Source organism: Lagopus muta, chromosome 1 (assembly GCF_023343835.1).
Source record: "Lagopus muta isolate bLagMut1 chromosome 1, bLagMut1 primary, whole genome shotgun sequence".
In the NCBI taxonomy this organism is placed as follows: Eukaryota; Metazoa; Chordata; class Aves; order Galliformes; family Phasianidae; genus Lagopus; species Lagopus muta.
In genome coordinates this window covers 184,115,615-184,121,614 of record NC_064433.1, presented here as the reverse complement: position 1 = coordinate 184,121,614, position 6,000 = coordinate 184,115,615, and positions in this window count along the sequence as shown.

The following is a 6,000-nucleotide window of genomic DNA, read 5'->3' as shown; positions in this document are numbered from 1 at the left end:
TCTCTTGAACACCTCCAGGGGCAGTGACTCCACCACCTCCACCAGCTCCTAACCACTCTTTCAGAGAAGAAATTTTTCCTAATATCCAACCTCAGCCTCCCCGGAGCAACTTGAGGCCATTCCCTCTAGTTCTGTCACTAGTTAAGCAAGAGGCTGACCCCCATCTTGCCATAATCTCCTTTCAGGCAGTTGTAGAGAGTGATAAGGTCTCCCAGAGCCTCCTCTTCTCCAGACTGAACAATCCCTGTTCCCTCAGTGCTCCCTGTAAAACTCCTGCTCCTGTTCCTCACAGCTTTGTAGTCTTTTTCTGGACACACTCCAGGGCCTCAATGTCTTTCTAGTAGTGAGGGCCCAAAACCGAACACAGCAGTTGAGGTGCGGCCTCACCAGGGTCGAGTACATTCAGAACAAAATTAACAAATTGAGGACTGAAAACTGATTGAACTTCCACCCCTAGACAGTGGCACAAAAAAGTCCGTGCCAGTAATGAGCGAAGTACCCCGAAGGTCAATACTGGATCCAGTCCTGTTCAACATCTTTGTTAATGATCTGGATGAAGGAGGTAGAGTGCACCCTCAGTAATCCCAGACATGACACAGAATGGGGAGGAGTGGCTGGTTCACCAGAGGGCTGTGCAGACATCGAGAGAAACCTTGACATGCTGAAGAGGTAGGCAGGCAGGAACTCTTGAAGTTCAACAAGAACTGCAGAGTCCAACATGTGGGGAGGGACAACCACAGGTAGCAGAACACATGGAGTACACCCAGCTGGAAAGCTGCTCTGCAGAAAAGGGCCTGGAGGTCCTGGAGGGCACCAACTTGAACACCAGCCAGCAGCATGGCCTTGCTGCTAAGAAGGCTGATGTTGTGTAATTCTGTCTCATTTATCACAAAATAACATTTATTTAATGTGGTATAAAATCTAGCTTTGAGCAGAGGACTGAGCAATAGACTTACACACAATGACAAATGCTGATTGGCCTCGTGTGCATAAAATTTAACCTTGGTCATTCTCCTTCATCCAAAATATAATGCTGTCTGGCACTGATTCATGCCTAGCTGCTCTTTGCTACCTGCAAAGGAATGAGCTGTCTGACCAGCCAACCCAGTCTGTGTGAGAGGAAGCTGATAGATGGCATGCAATAGGGCTTTATTTGTTCCTCAGTATGTGTTTATCCTGCATCACAGAATATCTATTTGTCAAATATTAATTGAATTCTCCAACATTTGGCATATTTGCATAACTATTATGAAATGAGGCATTATCTCTCTTGGCATTATATGCATTTCCCTTAGATGGTGTCTCTTTGATCCATTAATCATGTTTCCTGTATCCTCCCTCTGAAGCTTAATTGCACACATCCTACAGAACCCACTCACAAAGAAAGAAATTAGCTCTATGTAAATCTAAGGTTATTACTTTGCATTTATAAATGTGAAATGATTAAACTATCCTCTAAAAAGGACAGCAATAAAGTTATAGATGAGCAACAATCACTTAAGGAAGCAGACTGAAGTAATTTTATTGGGCCAGTGGGAAAGAATAGTTTTCCTTTGCCAAGGACATTACAGGAGCAAATAATACTGCTGTCCTTGTCTTTCTCCACTACTGCTTCAGTCCCCTTTAATGATTTCATTGTTACTTTATTATCGGAAATAAAATGTCTGATCCAACAGAAGCCTCCAGTTGTGAGGCTGCTGTAGGATCACATGGGTTGGTACATCAGTTTCCCATGCAGCTCCTAGGCATTACTGAGCACTCAATGTATGAGCCAGGGATGTCAGAACACAGAGGATTGTCTGCCTCTTCCTGTGAACCCATGTCCCTGTGCCTGAAATATATATACTATTCATTTTGCCATGGTGAGATTGAGCAGCTGACTCTGAAATCAGGTTCTTCTGACAAAACATGGAAAATGGGAGGTCTGGTCTCTAGTCATCTCTTCTGCCCAACAAGTGTTGTTAGCACTGCTGACATCAGAACAACTTGAGCATGTAAAAGCAAGACTAGAAGTCTGTGGACTTTTAGGATTAAAAAATTCTAATTTTCCAGCAGTTTAGCAAGGCTTATCAAGATCAGGATCTGGAGCTCAGTTGCATTTATCAGATTGAGCCCTAAGAGACTAAGCTGAGAATACCTGCTCTAAAATCTATGATCTCCCAGAAAACAAACTCAGACTCCAGTTTGCCAAGCTAGCATCTAAGTCATGAACCAGCTTCTCTTACAGATTTTCCTCTCTCAGATGATGCTAAACTTACCTCAGTCACTAGAGACACTTTGTTCCTTGATCTCTCCTTGGATCCTCTAATATTTAGCAAAGAATCATCTCCCTGTCTGTAGAGATGTTGGTTTCCATTACAAAGGAGAAAACAGAAGCAAGAAGAACCAATCTAACTGTTACAAATTCACTGCTTTCTTTAAAATACTACTTCGCTGACTCGCAGTTTTTTTCCAGGTCTCTCATCCTGGTGTAAACCCATTCTCATGCCTTGTAAATTTTTCTTTACCAAGCTTGACTTTTTAAGGTTCTCTTTGAGACATATTCCTTCCATAAAGCCTTTTAATGACTCCATCTACAGAATCAGTTTCTTTCTACTAAAGAAAACATCAAAGATAATTTGTGATAGGATGGTAACTTGGTATATCGCAGGGCTGTCTGATCATATAGTCTGTTTGATTCAGACTGTGGGCCTTGATCAAACCAGGATCAACTCTTTTCACCATGAACATTTTGTTGGTATTTCATAAAGAACACCACGGTACTTTAATGGATATCTGAGGATAATGACAGGTACGTTTTTGAGAGGAACCCATATTCTGTATCTCACTCTGTATTTCAGCCAGTGCGAAAGATGCCAGTGATGGCAGAAACCAGCAGCTGGGAAATGCAGCACCCTGCAAACAGCTTTCATTGACCTATGTGTAAATGACTACTGAGACATTTAAAGTGTTCTGATTGGATCCTTTCATCACTTATTAAATTGGCCAAAGCTGAACATTTATTCTTCTTTTTCCTTCTAATATCATCCAGAACCTTTAATGTGTTCCTTGACAATTTGTAGACCTAAAGCCTTCAGAATGTTCTTATATTAATTTTATTGCTCACCATACAGCATTTGGATGCTCTTCTGAGAGAATATGAGGCTTCTGAAGACACTTTTCAATATACACTTAATGTGCTGGACAATGCCAAGGGAAAATTCATGCCAAAAGGCATTATCCAGTTTCTGACTCCCTTTGCTAGTCTTCCTACTTATAACAAACACAAGCAATCAAATGGAGAAGGTAAATAGTATAAAGCAAGTCAGTTTAGGTTGGAGAAATAGTAGTGGCTTTTGTTTTATTTAGTTTTCTTTTATCCTGTAGCATCTTTCTAATGATTAGAAGCTGCATGTAGGGAATCTATACAGGCATTGTTTTAGTATGGCACTAGAATGTGTAACTCTGCAGCCAAGGAACATAATAATGAACGATACTCTTCCTCAACTGTCAAGAAAATTTATTTCAAAAATGTATTCAAAATCAGTGTCAGGCAGAGACTATTGTAGGCTGTGCCTGCATGGGCTGCACACACTGTATTAGTCAGTCTCTATAATGAAGATCAGCTTTTTCTTTTTGTTAGGAACCATCTGTCTTTGCAAAGTTTACATATAAAAACTGCACTTAATTCAAACTGTTTAACAAAAACACATTGTGATTTTGAGACCGTATTAACTGGAAGATTGCAAATCTTTGTAAAACCACATCCTGTTAGTTCCTGGTAGTCATGATAATTAGATATTTGTTGTTAAGTGCTAAAAAAGATGAAACAGCATGACAGAAGTAATCACAGATCAAAACAAAATGAACCATAGGGAAACATTTAAGAGCATATGATAACATGCTATGTGACACCGAGGAATGCTGAATGCAGAGAATAGCCAATTCAAACTGAGTGAAGCTTTCCTTTTATTCAGACACTTCAGTAATCAGCAAGAAGGAGACAAGAAACAAAAAACTGCATTACCAACTAATGAGCTGTTGGAGCTCTGGGGTGGGGTGTGAGGGGGAGGAGTGTCTGAATACCACACTTTCTTCAGAGCTCTTCTTTCAGAGTTTATCAAGGAGAACACTGAATTCTTGCAGAGTGCCAAGTCTTGCCAAGGGTGAGCTGTCAGGTGGTTGTACTGTTCCATTAGCAGATCTCAGAAAACCTTTTCTGCTAAAAAGGCAGGAAAGCCTGCAAAGACCATCCTTCCCGCATAAGAGTGAGGGATATAGCAGCCAGCAAAGAATCATAGAATCATAGAATCACCAAGGTTGGAAAAGACCTAAAAGATCATCCAGTCCAACCATTCACCTATTGCCAATAGCTCCCACTAAACCATGTCCCTCAACACAACATCCAGCCTTTCCTTGAACACCCCCAGGCTCGGTGACTCCACCACCTCCCTGGGCAGTCCATTCCAGTGCCTGACCACCCTTTCTGAAAAGTAATACTTCCTCATGTCCAGCCTGAATTTCCCCTGGCGTAGCTTGAAGCCATTCCCTCTGGTCCTATCACTAATGACACGAGAGAAGAGGCCGACCCCCAGCTCACTACAACCTCCCTTCAGGAAGTTATAGAGAGCAATAAGGTCTCCCCTGAGCCTCCTCTTCTCCAGGCTGAACATTCCCAGCTCCTTCAGCCTCTCCTCATATGGCCTGTGTTCCAGACCCCTCACCAGCTTTGTTGCCCTCCTTTGAACACGTTCCAGGGCCTCAATATCTTTCTTGCAGTGAGGGGCCCAAAACTGGACACAGTACTCGAGGTGCGGCCTGACGAGTGCTGAGTACAGGGGCACAATCACCTCTCTGCTCCTGCTTGCAACGCTGTTTCTGATGCAGGCCAGGATGCCATTGGCCTTCTTGGCCACCTGGGCACACTGTGGGCTCATGTTCAGCCGAGCATCAATCAATACCCCCAGGTCCATTTCCTCTACGCAGTCCTCCAGCCACACCGCCCCAAGCCTGTAGCGTCGCCTGGGGTTGTTGTGGCCAAAGTGCAGGACCCAGCATTTGGCCTTGTTGAAACTCATCCCATTGACTTCAGCCCAGCTCTCCAGTCTGTCCAGATCCCTCTGTATGGCCTCGCTACCCCCAGGCAGATCCACACTTCCAGCCAATTTGGTGTCATCTGCAAATTTACTGAGGGTGCACTCGATGCCCTCATTGAGGTCATCAATAAAGATATTGAAGAGGACAGGCCCCAGCACCGACCCCTGGGGAACACCACTCACGACCGGTCGCCAGCTGGATTTGACTCCATTCACCACCACTCTCTGTGCCCGGCCCTCCAGCCAGCTCCTCACCCAGCCAAGAGTGTACCCATCCAAGCCTCGGGCTGCCAGCTTCTGCAGGAGAATGCTGTGGGAGACAGTGTCAAAGGCTTTGCTGAAGTCTAGGTAGACCACATCAACAGCCTTTCCCTCATCCACCAGATGGGTCACTACATCATAGAAGGAGATCAGGTTGGTTGGTAATTTACAACATAGAAATAAGCAAGCACCCCTGTGTGGCAATAAGAGATAAATCTGTGCTGGTCTATTCATCATGCCCATGAGCAGGGAATTTGTTCTCTCAGATTGATCTTAGATCCATAAAAACAGAGCATACCAAGACAACGTATCTGTGCCAGCATCTCTTGCGGTGGTTCATAGGTTGGTCAAACCAATGCTCTCTGTAGTACGGAAGTATGGATGGTCTTGCTCTTCAAAGCCATATTCCAAGATAGCTGACGGCCTGTCCTGGAAATAAATTCAGATTTCCCCCTAACTATTTTGCAAAGTTGTAGCTAACTCTTCTAACTACATTTCTTTACCCATAGGAGAAATATGACTGGTGGTTGAACTTTATGGGAACTATTATCTCCAGTTTCATATGCACCCAGCTGTCCATATCACTGCATCACTACACAACTTGTATAAAAGGAACACGCCTACTTCCAAAGAGGAAAGAATTAACATCAGCCTGTGATACTGT